Genomic DNA, 14,197 nt, shown 5'->3' with positions numbered 1-14,197 from the left:
CTAGTGGATTGTAGTTGTAAAGTATTTCCTTTCCAAAGCCGTCCGACCACACAAACTGATCCGTTGATGATCTTGTCAGACCAATCCAAGCATCCTTCACACTGGCATTGCCGATGCTCTCTACCAGCCGCTTGTGATCCTCCATGCTGTCTACAGTGGCCAGGTCTGCTTCAAATTTCAGGCAAAAAGCTTGAGCTTCACTCCAAGTCAGGTTTATTTTATACAACTGGTACAGGCGATCATCTGCGAAACAAAGATGGACACACAAGTTGTTATAACCTCTAAGTACCGAATACAATTATTATTATTTGTTATTATTAACTCAAGCACAACTGGGACAGGCGATCATCTGTGAACCAAAGTTTGTGTTGTGGTTCCTGCTCTGACCTGTGCTGCAGTGGGTGTGCCTTTTTCCCTGGCAATCAAGTCCACACCAGGTTCTCATCAGGAAATCAGCAGCAGCAAGATAAAAGGCCAGCTCAGTTCACCAGTCATCGCCTGATTGTTGTTTCATCTGTGATAACAGCTCTCGGCCATTGCAGCATTTCTGCTTAAGAATTTAAACTGCTTGTTTCACTACTGTCTGTTCTGTCACCAGTGCATGATTCTTGCCTGCCTGCCCGCCAACCTGCCTGCCTGCCCCCCCGCCCGCCAACCTGCCTGCCTGCCCGCCCGCCAACCTGCCTGCCCGCCCGCCAACCAGCCTGCCTGCCCGCCCGCCAACCAGCCTAGGAGAACAATAAACCTGTCCTAGTATCCACATCCAATCTGCACTTGGGTCCGTGTTTGTCCTACACTACAACAGAACAATCAGGCCATCAGGTATGGATCCAGCAGATTCTAACCCAGAAGGCGCCGCCGGACAACTTCAGCAAGCCCTATCCGGTCAGAATGCTCACTTAGCTCGACATGAGCAGATGCTTCTAACTTTGGACCAGAATTACCACACCATCCTTATGCAGTTGTCTCAACTCACCAGTCATGTGGCTGGTCTGGTACAGCCTGCTCCCGATCAGCAACAGGTTCCTGACTCATCCAGGTATCCTACCGCTTCTGCCACCCCGGTAAGAGAGACACACATCCCGGACCCCAAACCTTATGCCGGGGATCTGGGTAAATGTAGAGGGTTCTTACTCCAATGCTCACTTGTGTTCGACCAGAAGCCCATCACTTATGCCAGTGACAAATCCAAGATCTCCTACGTCATCGGACTTCTGGAGGGCAAGGCTTTGTCATGGGCAGAAGCAGCGTTTGAACGGCAGGGTTTCAGGCACATGTCTTATCCAGCTTTTATGGATGAGATGAAGAAGGTGTTTGACCATCCAGTGAGAGGGGGCGATGCCGTTAAGCGGCTGATTAATCTCCGACAAGGAAAAATGAGTGTTGCTGAGTTTGCTGTGGATTTCAGGACTGCGGCTGCGGATTCGGGCTGGAATGATCAGGCTCTTTGTGGAATCTTCACAAATGGTTTAAGCAGCCGGCTTAAGGATGAGCTTGCCACCCGTGATGCATCAGATTCCCTGGACGACCTGGTTTCCCTCTCAATAAGGCTGGACAACCGCTTACGGGAGAGACAGAGAGCGGCAGACTCGTTCTGAGCTGTATTTTCCCAGCTCCACCATCGGAGCGGTCCGCCCTTCCCTTCCTAGCACAACACAGTCCGAGGAGCCCATGCAGCTGGGCCGAGCTCATCTGTCCACGGAGGAACGACAGAGGAGGAGGGACACAGGAGTTTGTTTTTATTGTGGAAGACCAGGACACCAGAGAGCTGTCTGCACAGAACGGCCAAAAGATCTGGGTCGTCAGTAGCTGTGGGAGTACTGACGACCACCACTCCAAAGGTAATTCCCCACACAAAGACTCATTCCAGCGGTGCTATATGTCAAGGGTTTCTCTCATCCAGTACAGGCTTTAGTGGCTTCTGGAGCTGAAGCAAACTTTATTGACAAGGAATGGGCTGCAAGGATTAATCTAGACCTGGAGTCTCTCTTCCCTCCTGTTTCTGCCCGGGCTCTGGATGGTAGCATTCTTTACTCCATCACCCAAGAGTCTGTTCCGGTTAAACAAATTGTTTCGGGAAATCACCAGGAGTTTATCAGTTTCTTTGTTGTAAACTCACCAAATTCACCCCTGGTTTTAGGACACCCCTGGTTATCGTTACACAATACTACTACTACTGGGAGGATTATTAACTGGAGTTCTTATTGTCATGCAACTTGTCTTCACTCTGCCGTCCCATCTGGTATAACCACTACCAGTCATTGTCCCACTTCTAAGGATTTGTCAGACATTCCTCTAGCCTACCATGACCTCGCTGAGGTGTTCAGTAAAGAGAGGGCCCTTTCTCTTCCTCCTCACCGACCATATGACTGCGCCATAGACCTTGTTACCTGGGGCTCCGTTGCCAGCCAGTCGTCTGTACAATCTTTCTAAGCCAGAGACTGAGGCCATGGAGAAATATATTTTGGATTCGCTGGCTGCTGATTTAATTAGACCTTCTTCTTCCTCATCATCACCCGTTGGCGCAGGTTTTTTCTTTGTCTCTAAGAAGGATGGTTCTCTTCGGCCTTGTATTGACTACCGGAGATTAAATGCTATAACCATAAAGAATAAGTATCCTCTGCCACATCTTGAGTCTGCCTTCAACTCTCTCCATGGCTCAATCTTCACAAAGCTAGATCTCCGCAACGCATATCATCTGGTCAGGATAAAAGAGGGAGATGAGTGGAAGACAGCCTTCAAGACCCCACTCGGCCATTTTGAGTATCGAGTCATGCCTTTTGGACTTTGTAATGCCCCTGCTGTTTTCCAAGCCTTAGTTAATGATGTGCTGAGAGACTTCCTGAACCGTTTTGTTTTCGTCTATTTAGACGATATCCTCATCTTTTCCCACAACCTCACCGAACATATACAACATGTCCGACAAGTCCTGCAGAGACTTCTGGAGAATCGCCTATTCGTTAAGGCCGAGAAGTGTGATTTTCATAAGAACACTGTTTCTTTTCTCGGATACATTTTTGAGAGTGGGCAGGTCCGAGCAGATCCTGAGAAGGTCAAAGCTGTTACCGAATGGCCAGTCCCAACTTCTGTCAAGCAGCTGCAACGTTTCTTGGGTTTTGCTAATTTTTATCGCAGATTCATTCGCAATTATAGCCGCATCGCAGCTCCCCTGACAAGACTTACATCGCCTACAGTCCCATTTGTCTGGTCTGAGCCGGCGGCTCAGGCTTTTGTCAAGTTAAAGGATCTATTCACCACTGCTCCTGTCCTCCACCCTGATCTCAACCATCAATTTGTGGTGGAGGTTGATGCTTCAGATGTCGGCGTTGGAGCTCTCTTGTCCCAACGATCCCCAGAGTCTCAGAAGTTACATCCTTGTGCCTTTTTCTCTCGACGTCTAACACCAGCTGAGCAGAACTACCATGTCGGTGATAGGGAACTCTTAGCCATCAAACTCGCCCTGGAGCAGTGGATTGGAGGGATCCAAAGTGCCATTCCTCATCTGGACTGACCATAAGAACCTGGAATACCTACAGTCTGCTAGACAAATGAATCCCCGACAGGCCCGTTCTCTTTTCTTCAATCGCTTCCACTTCACGCTGTCATACAGACCTGGGTCCAAAAACCAGAAACCGGACTCTCTCTCTCGCCAATTTCCACCCAAGACTGCAGTTTCACCTGATACCATCTTACCTGCAACCTGTGTTGTAGCCGCTGTTTCCTGGGAGGTGGAGGACAGGGTTAGAGAGGCCCAACAGCAACAGCCTGACCCTGGCACAGGTCCCCGTAACCGCCTTTATGTCCCCAATTCTGTACGTTCCCAAGTCCTCCAGTGGGGACATTCCTCCCGCCTAGCATGCCACCCTGGTTCTGTGCGAACACTTTCTTTTCTGAGATGCAGATTCTGGTGGCCCACAATGGATAAAGATGTCCGGGAGTTTGTTGCAGCCTGTACGACATGTGCACGCAGTAAGTCATCGCATCAGCCACCTGCAGGATTTCTTCGTCCATTACCTGTTCCAAGCAGACCCTGGTCGCACATTGCTCTGGACTTCGTCACTGGTCTTCCAGCCTCAAGAGGTAACACCACCATCCTCACAGTTGTTGATCGCTTTTCCAAAGCTGTTCACTTTATTGCCCTTCCCAAACTTCCTACTGCCAAGGAGACAGCCAACTTACTTGTTCATCATGTCTTTTGGCTCCATGGTCTGCCCACAGACATAGTATCAGACAGAGGACCCCAATTTACATCCCAGGTATGGAAGTCGTTTTGTCACTCACTCGGGCCACTGTGAGCCTGTCGTCTGGTTTCCATCCTCAGACCAATGGCCAGGCTGAGAGGTCTAATCAGGATCTGGAAACTGCCCTGAGATGTGTGGCTGAGTCCAACCCCTCCTCCTGGTGTGACCATCTGGACTGGGTAGAGTATGCTCACAACTCCCTTACCTCTTCTGCTTCAGGCTTATCACCTTTCGAATGCTCCCTGGGATATCAGCCGCCCCTGTTTCCAGCACAGGAGGAGGAGGTTTCTGTGCCGTCGGTCCAGCTACACATCCGCCGCTGCCGACGGATTTGGAGGAAGGCTCGAACTGCGCTCCTTCATGCCTCCGTACGTACCCGCCACATGGCGGATCGTCATCGGACTCCTGGACCCCATTACGCACCTGGCCAAAAGGTTTGGTTATCAGCAAAGAACATTCCATTGCGTACTGATGCCAAGAAGTTGGCCCCCCGCTTTTTGGGTCCTTTTGAGGTTGAGCGGATCATTAATCCCACCGTGGTCAAACTGAAACTCCCCAGTTCCGAGAGTCCACCCTTCTTTCCATGTCTCCCAACTCAAGCCTGTTTCCTCTAGTCCTCTCGTCCCTCCTTCCAGACCCCCTCCTCCCGCCCGGCTTGTGGCGGGTCGCCCTGCCTATTCTGTCCGGCGTCTCCTGGATGTGCGGCGTCGGGGTCGTGGCTTCCAGTTTCTGGTGGACTGGGAGGGGTATGGTCCTGAGGAACGTGCCTGGGTTCCGCGCTCATTTATTCTGGATGCCTCCCTGGTCCGGGATTTTCGTCGTGCTCATCCGGAGAAGTTTCGGTCGCCCGGTGGCTCCCGTGGAGGGGGGGGTACTGTTGTGGTTCCTGCTCTGACCTGTGCTGCAGTGGGTGTGCCTGTTTCCCTGGCAATCAAGTCCACACCAGGTTCTCATCAGGAAATCAGCAGCAGCAAGATAAAAGGCCAGCTCAGTTCACCAGTCATCGCCTGATTGTTGTTTCATCTGTGATAACAGCTCTCGGCCATTGCAGCATTTCTGCTTAAGAATTTAAACTGCTTGTTTCACTACTGTCTGTTCTGTCACCAGTGCATGATTCTTGCCTGCCTGCCCGCCAACCTGCCTGCCTGGCCACCTACCATTCTGCCCAGGCGAACAATAAACCTGTCCTAGTATCCACATCCAATCTGCATTTGGGTCCTTGTTTGTCCTACACTACAACAGTTTGAGATACAGACAGTTAAAAAAAAAAACTTTAAGTAGAGAATACAGCATCTTTATCATAGAAAATATAAACACTACAAATAAATAAAACAAACAAATGTTAAACATTTAACAAGGGCATACCGTATGATTGACCATATATTATTTATTTTTTAAATTTTTTAATAGTTTTAATTGTCAGGTGTTACAAAGTGGTGACATTTCTACCAATACTTAATTTTATGGAAGACATTATATGGGAACGTTTTGTACATTTACAGATGCAGTTAGTAATTTTACAAAACTTCACATTCTTGACTGACTTGATGGAAGAAAGACATTTATTATGTACAGTAGCATACAGATGCTGCAGTTTACAACTTCTTGTTCTGGGGCTCTGTGTGCTGTTGAAGCCGAGCTTACGTAACACACTGCGTTACATGGTAGCAAAAGTAAATAAAACCACTTTCCGTTTTGAACATAACCCGTTCAAAACATAATTAGAGGAAGATAAGAAAATACAAAGAGGAATAGAACAAGAGATAATAAGACAAAAGTGCATAACTTGAACGTGTCCTAAAAAAAGAGATGACATTTCTTCCCATTTCCATCCTTTATCTTGTGGGTTATCTGGGGTCAAATCGCAGGGGTAGCAGCCTAGTTATGGAAGCCCAGACTTCCCTCTCCCAGTCACATATGCCAGCTTGTCCAGGATGATCCCAGACCATTTGAGGGATGCAATGCCTCCAGCATGTTCTGGGTTCTCCCTGGGGTCTCCTCTCAGTGGTACGTGCCCAGGATACCTCACCAAGGAGGTGTCCAAAGGGCATCCTAACCTAACGCCCCAGTCACCTCATTTAGTGCCTCTTGATGAGAAGCTTGTCACACTATCTCTACTGGAGAGCCTGGCCACCCTGCAGAGGAAACTCATTTCGGCTGGTTGTTTTCACAGTCGTGTTATATTCTTATGGACAATCAGTGACAAGCACAGAAGTCTAGCCAAGGAATACCACTTGGATTCAGATCAGGGCTGCCACTCCTCCCAGTCATGCCCCTTCAGGTCTTACTATCATAGCCCATGTAAGGATTGTAGTCCTGCAGCAGAAAGAGTTCGGGGAGTCCCCGGAAAAAGTGCATAACAATGAATAAAAGTCAGTCCCAGTCTGCTATTTTCTTGTCCAATGGGGTAATCCACAGTGTACAGGCACTAAGTTGGGGGGCATGAGTTTACCCACACCTGCTCAGCGCCTCTTACTGGCAGCAACTCCAAAACTGACGAGGCACCAGCACCTATAAAGCTGTGCTTTAGGGTGAGTCCCATCTTATCTAACTGGAACAGCACAATTTGGTTCACCAGCTTAGGCTCCTTCCCCACCAGAGATATGGCATTCTAGGTCATTACAGATAACTTCTTCAGGCGAGTATTGGACTGCAAGGGTCCCCGCTTCTGGCACACCAAGTTCACATTGCACTCTAATGACCTCTCTTGAATGTGGTGAGTCCACATTCCTGGGCCAGCCTTGTGGGCAAAGGCCAGGCGGCCAGGTGCTCCCCTCTGTACCCTACCCCCAGGCTTGGCTCCAGAAGGGGGCCCAGGTGACCCATATTAGTGTTACGGGTCTCAGGGCTGAAGACCACAGTAACAGAGATGTTTCCTGTATTTAAGCAGGTGAAAGAGGGAAGTAAGACCACGGCGCATCTTGTGCTCTCTCTCTCTCAGATCACGTCTGAATTTATTAAACATGTTTCACAAACATCAGCATTTTCATTTCAGCTTGTTTGAACTCAACTCAAAGATATCACTAGCTCTGTTCCTAAAATCCCTTTAGACAGATTCACTGTTTCACACTATTCTCCATGGACAGTTCTTAAGATACACACATCTGCATTGTCATGTATTCACAAAATAATTCTGGTACATAAAGTAACAATTTTATATAACAGTCTTTCACTGGATTAGCACCACAAAATAAAATGTGTAATTTCTCTCAGCATCAAGCAAAATAAAACATATCTCTTCGCTGTAAATATACAGACCACTGAAATGAACAATGTTGCACATATATGTCAATTATTAAACATTTTTCCCAAAACATTACAAGTTCAACATTCCTTCATAACTTTCAGAATAACCTTGGTATAATAGCATAAACATATGGCTATTTTCCATTCAAGATGCCTAAACACTGGCTGTAACAATTATTTTATGTAAACTGGAGTCGTTAAAATCCACCAAACGGCTGTCTCACTCGTGTAACTATTTTTTTGTTTGTTTGTTTTTGTATTGTTTGTTTGTTTTTTTTTTTTACCAGGGTGGCAGAAATATTTCTTCGTTTAGGAGAAAAAGGATTGTATTTGTCATTTAAAACAGGATGTGTTGCATTTCCCTTTTCTGCTTTACATTTTTGCAAAAATTTTATTTGTTTAGTCAATTAGCTTTTCCTTTTTCACACCTTCCTGCGTCACCTCAGATGCTCCTGCAAAACCATGAAAGTCATTTAGTCATGGAAAGACCTCTCTGCCTGGAAATCATGTTAGGGGCTTTTATTAAAAGTATCATTTAAACAAACATGATCATTGAAATATATGTATTTTTTTAATACAAAGTTGCGCAGACTTGCAACAGGACACAGTGGTGATCCTTTCAAAATCCTGATCACACGTGTTTGTTTATGTAAAACTTCACTGCAAACCAAATGTCCAACATTTGATTGTGAGGTAACAACTTGAGTGTAAATAAAGGCATCAATAATAACAGCATTGTGCTTCTCAAAACTTTCAAACATAAATTTCTCTTGAGGAATACAGTATATTATTGTATCTTATACAGTGTTTTAGCACACAGACAGGACAACACATTATTACATAAAGTTCAATAGAATCTTTCCACTTATAAAAAGTGTAATAATAATTACTTAAAACCATAATCTCCAAGAAAACAAATGTTGTATGTAATCCCGACTAGAGAAAGGCTGATTTAAAAGATGTAATGTAACCCAATGGATTTAATATTCATTTAAATGCTGACACAGAACAGCCACGTATTTTATGTGTGGGACAGTAAGTCCAACAAAAGAAACGTTTTGAGCAAAAAGAGACCAAACTCCCTCAAGTGTTTCCTCTGTGTTAAATCACCGGATGCTGTTGCATCATCAGCAGCGTTATGTTGTTGACTCCAGGTCACATTTAGCCGAGGTAGTGAAGCACGATAAGAAAATACTGCTTAATCACCTAACTAAACGACGTCATATGCACACAATTTGTCAAAGTTTTGATTCATTTTCAACTTTATAAGAATAAATATATATATATATTTTTCATTATTTTTTTGATAAATAATTTAATATTGTATTAAATGTCTAAACTCTCCAGAAAATCATGAGGCATTCATATGTAACTGTTTTTAGAAACTAAAGAAAGATGGTCAAGTTTTACCTGCAGAAATGATTATTTTATGATCCATGGCTGCAAAAGAAAGATGAAAAGACATTCTGTTACATTTTCATCATTACATAATAAAGTTATCTAGTCATTCATAAGAATAGTTTCTAATTATTACAGTAATTACAGTACCTAGTATGTTGCTCATCATCCACTAGGGTTTGCCTGGAGTCTTCAGACACGGCGGTAAGATATTCAGCCTTCATGCAAAGTTGCAGCTTTGTGATTGGTTGTGAAGTGGACGTGGGATTAGACTGGCTTTAAGTTAATGTAAAAACTTTTCAAATGCAAGGGGATGAGTAGTTATATAATAAGATCTTTCTTAACCCTTTTAGGTCCTGGCCTACCATTTGGTAGAGGTAAATTTGTAGTGATGAGCATGAATTTCTTTGGAACGTTGTGAACCATTTCTACCAACTGGTTTGGGTGTGTAAAACCCAAAATACCTAAATGTCACCACTGCTTCATATTTTGACCATTTCAATGTATTTTTTGTTATTATTAACTTATGTCTCAACAACTTGCTGAAAAAAAAATCATTTTGATTATTCTTGTCCGAAACAAAATACATAGAAACACTTCAATATAAAGTGAGTCATCTGGGTTTGGATCGCGGGGGAAGCAGCCTAACCAGGAAAATCCAGACTTTACTATCCTCAGCCATATTTACTAGTTCTGTGGGGTAGGGGGGGAGGGGGTTCCTGGCTCTTCCCCGGGGTCTCCTCCCAGAGGGACGTCCCTGGAACACCTCACTAGGGAGGTCAAGGAGGCATCCTGACCAGATGCCCGAGCCACCTCAACTGGTTCCTCTCGATGAAGAGGAGCAGCGGCTCTACTCTTAGCCCCTCCCAGATGACCGAGCTCCTCACCCTATCTCTAAGGGAGAGCCCGGCCACCCTGCGGAGAAAACCCATTTCAGCCGCCCGTATACGAGATCTCGTTCTTTCGGTCACAACCCACAGCTCATGACCATAGGTGAGGGTAGAAACATAGATCGACTGGTAAATGGAGAGCTTCGCCTTCTGGCTCAGCTCCTTCACCACAACGTTATTTTATGTTAACTCAAATTATATATGGCAACTATACTAAAATAAGTTTGACACACTTGGTTTGTTGTCAAAACTAAAGCAGAAGTAAGTTACTTTAAAGTGTATTTAACATTTAGTAAAGAAAGCATTCAGTTTGTTCCAGAACAAGCAGAATGAAATATCTCTTTAGACTGATAAAGGGGAAAAAAGGATTTAAACAATAAACCAACAACAAAAGTGTTGTAAAAGAGGGGCTAGTAGGATCCAAAGAGTGGACACTGTCAGAGTACAAAGAGAGGTTTATTGGTTCTCCACAGATCCCTGTGAACTCTTCCAGCAGAACTTCAGAGACTGGCAGACTAGCGAGCAGCAGGAGGTAGGCAGGCAAGCAGGGGAGCAAGCAAACGGGCGGGCAGGCAGGCAAAACTGGCAGACTGGCAGGTAGCGTCTATGAACTGGCAGGCTTTCACTGGCAGGAGGAAGACAGGACAGGTTACAAATCAAAGGTTTACACAAGCAACGTACGCAGAGGCCGAGAGCTGTTTTACCGCAGGGCAATCAACAATCTGCCGCTGGACAGCAGGCAGAGCTGGTCTTAAATAGGTTGTTGTTTATTGCTGGAATGTGGATCAGGTGTGCCTCCAGTTCTCAGCTGACCACGCCCACCAGGGAACAGGAATCACCACAAAAAGTCTTTACTTAAAGCATTTATTCACAGTTAAATTATCAGTGACAACCAGGCAAAAAAATTATATATAAGCCAAACAAATCATCGTCACTCAACTCCATTAATCGGGCTGGTGAGGAAGGAGAGGAAGAGGGAGCAGCTAATTCTGGTTTGGTGACAGCAGAACCAAACACTTTGGCGGATCCACACAGCTGTCCAGTCGTCTAGATGGCTTCGGTCCGTCAGGTTAACATATCCAGAGGCCGTGGGGCGTAATACAGATTTCTAAAACTGATGTGGTTGAATTTCATTTTTCACAATTTGAGTTGAATCTACATTTTTTTCCCATTATTGTGACGTGATCGACTGGTAAATCGAGAGCTTCGCCTTCTGGCTCAGCTCCTTCTTCACCACGACAGACCAGCGCAGAATCTGCATTACTGCAGACGCCGCATCGATCTGCCTGTCGATCTTACACTTCATCCTTCCCTCACTCGTGAACAAGACCCCGTGATATTTAAACTCCTCCACCGCACTCCCGATCTGGAGAGGGCAAACCATCCTATTCCGGACGAGGACCATGGTCTCAGATCTCTAAGTGCTGATTCTCATCCCAGCCGCTTCAGACTCGGCTGCAAATCACTCCAGTGAGAGCTGGAGATTACGGTCAGATGAAGCCAACAGGACCACGTCTTCTGCAAAAAGCACGGACCCAACCCTGAGGCCACCAAGCCGGATCCCCTCAACACCTCGGCTGCGCCTAGAAATTCTGTCCATATAAGTTATGAACAGAATCGGTGATAAAGGGCAGCCTTGGTGGAGTCCATCCTAACCCCTAACCGGAAATGCAAACCAAGCTCTGACACCTGTTGTACAGGGATCAGACAGCTCGTACAAGGGGGTCCGGTACCTCATACTCCCGGAGTACCCCACACAGGAGCCACTGGGGGACACGGTCAAACGCCTTCTCCAGGTCCACAAAGCACATGTAGACTGGTTGGGCGAACTCCCATGCCCCCTCCAGGACCCCAAAGAGGTTATAGAGCTGGTCCGAGATTCGACTATCCAGTGGACCCTCCTCTCCAGGACCCCTGAATAGACCTTACCAGGGAGGCTGAGGAGTGTGATTCCCCTGTAATTGGAACACACCCTCCGGTCCCCCTTCCTAAAAAGGGGGACCACCACCCCAGTCTGCCAATCCAGGGCACTGTCCCTGATGTCCACGCGATGCTGCAGAGGCGTGTCAGCCAGGACAGCCCCACAGCACCCAGAGCCTTAAAGAACTCCGGGAAGATCTCATCCACCCTCGGGGCCTTGCCGCCAAGGAGCTTTTTGACCTCCTCAGTGACTTCAGCCCCAGAGATAGGAGAGTCCACCCCTGAGTTCCCCAGCTCTGCTTCCTCATCAGAAGCAGTGTTGGTACTATTGTCTTCGAAGTATTCCCTCCACTGACCCACAACGTCCTGAGTTGAGGTCAGCAGCTCCCCTATCTCCACTGTACACAGTGTTGACATAGCACTGCTTCCCCCTCCTGAGCTGCCGGATGGTGGACCAGAATTGCCTCGAAGCCGTCCGGGTGTCTTTCTCCATGGCCTCGCCGAAATCCTCCCATGCCCAAGTTTTTGCCTTGGCGACAGCCGAAGCCGCATGCCGCTTAGCCTGTTGGTACCCATCAGCTGCCTCCAGAGTCCCACAGGCCAAGAAGGCCCGATAGGACTCCTTCAGCTTGACACCATCCCTCACTGCTGGTGTCCGCCAACAAGTCCTGGGATTACCGCCACGACAGGCACCAATGACCATACAGCCACAGCTCCAGCTGGTTTGCCTCAGCAACAGAGGCACGGAATACAGCCTATTCAGACTCAATGTCCCCCGCCTCACTCGGGACATGCTTGAAGCTCTGCTGAAGGTGGGAGTTGACGGGGGACTCAGTCAGACTTTCCCAGCAGACCCTCACAACACGTTTGGGCCTGCCAGATCTGACTTGCTTTCTCCCCCACCATCTGAGCCAACCCACCACCAGGGGGTGATCAGTTGACAGCTCCGCCCCCCTCTTCACCTGAGTGTCCAAGGCATGTGGCCACGGGTCCGCCGATATGACTACAAAATCGATCATTGAACTGTGACCAAGGGAATTCTGATGCCAGGTGTACATATGGACACTCTTATGTTGGAACATGGTGTTTGTTCTGGACAATCCATGACGAGCACAGAAGGCCAATAACAAAACACCATTTGGGTTCATGGGGGGGGGGGGGGGGGGAACCATGCCTCCCAATCACTCCTCTCCAGGTCTTACTGGCATTTCCAACGTGAGCATAGAAGTCCCCAGCAAAACAATGGAGTCCCCAGAAGGAGCCTCCAGCACTCCCTCCAAAGACTCCAGAAAGGGTGGATACTCTGAACTGCTGTTCGGTGCATCAGCACAAACAACAGTCAGGACCCGTCCCCCCCACCCAAAGGCGGAGGGAAACTACCCTGTCATCCACTGGGGTAAACCCCAAAGCTCAGGCACCAAGCTGGGGGCTGACGAAAATGCCCACACCTGCTCGGTGCCTCTCATCATGAGCAACTCCAGAGTGGAAGAAGGTCCAGCCCCTCTCGAGGGTACTGGTTCCAGATCCCAAGCTATGCATCAAAGTGAGTCCAACTATATCTAGTTGGAACCGCTCAACCTCACTCACAAGCTCAGGCTCCCTGATGTGGTTGAGAGTGTGGGCATCGGTGACGAAGCAGCTTTGTCACAGAATACAAATACAAAGGTCTTCAAGAAAAATTAATGCAACTTTTTAAGGACATTAATATAGTAACATTAAATGCTTGTTGTGCCTTGTTTTTTTTTTTGTTGTTGTTTTTTTTATTGCAACATGAATATACAGATCATGACTGAAGTGGACATTTAATTACCTTTAACATCTGAATGTGTGGAAATCTCTTCAGTCGGGTTTGCAGTCATCAAAATGATGAAAAATATTCCTGCAAAACAAACAAGGATTTTAAATATTTGCATAAATTAAACACTAATGCGTATCTATATAAGAGAATACATATTTTTCCTCCCATTTTCATCCTTTATCTTGTGGGTTATCTGGGGTCAAATTGCAGAAGTAGCAGCCTAGTTATGGAAGCCCAGATTTCCCTCTCCCAGTCACATTTGCCAGCTTGTCCAGGATGATACTAGACCATTTTAGAGATGTAATGCCTCCGGCATGTTCTGGGTTCTCCCCAGGGTCTCCTCCCAGTAGTACGTGCCCAGGACACCTCACCAAGGAGGCATCCTACCCTCATTTAGCACCTCTCGATGAGAAGCTTCTCACACTATTTCTAATGAAGAGCCTGGCCACCCTGTAGAGGAAACTCATTTTGGCTGGTTGTTTTCACAGTCTTGTTATTTTATTATGGACAATAAGTGACAAGCACAAAAGTTTAGCCAAGGAATACCACTTTGATTCAGATCAGGAGTGCCACTCCTCCAAGTCATGCCCCTTCAGGTCTTACTATGATAGCCCATGTGAGGATTGAAGTCCTGCAGCAGAAAGAGTTCGGGAAGATCACCGCAAAAAGTGCACAATGACGATAAAAGTCACGCTATCTTCTTG

The sequence above is a fragment of the Telmatherina bonti genome (genome assembly GCF_933228915.1).
Source record: "Telmatherina bonti genome assembly, chromosome: 18".
Lineage (NCBI taxonomy): Eukaryota > Metazoa > Chordata > Actinopteri > Atheriniformes > Telmatherinidae > Telmatherina > Telmatherina bonti.
This window is presented reverse-complemented; position numbering follows the sequence as displayed.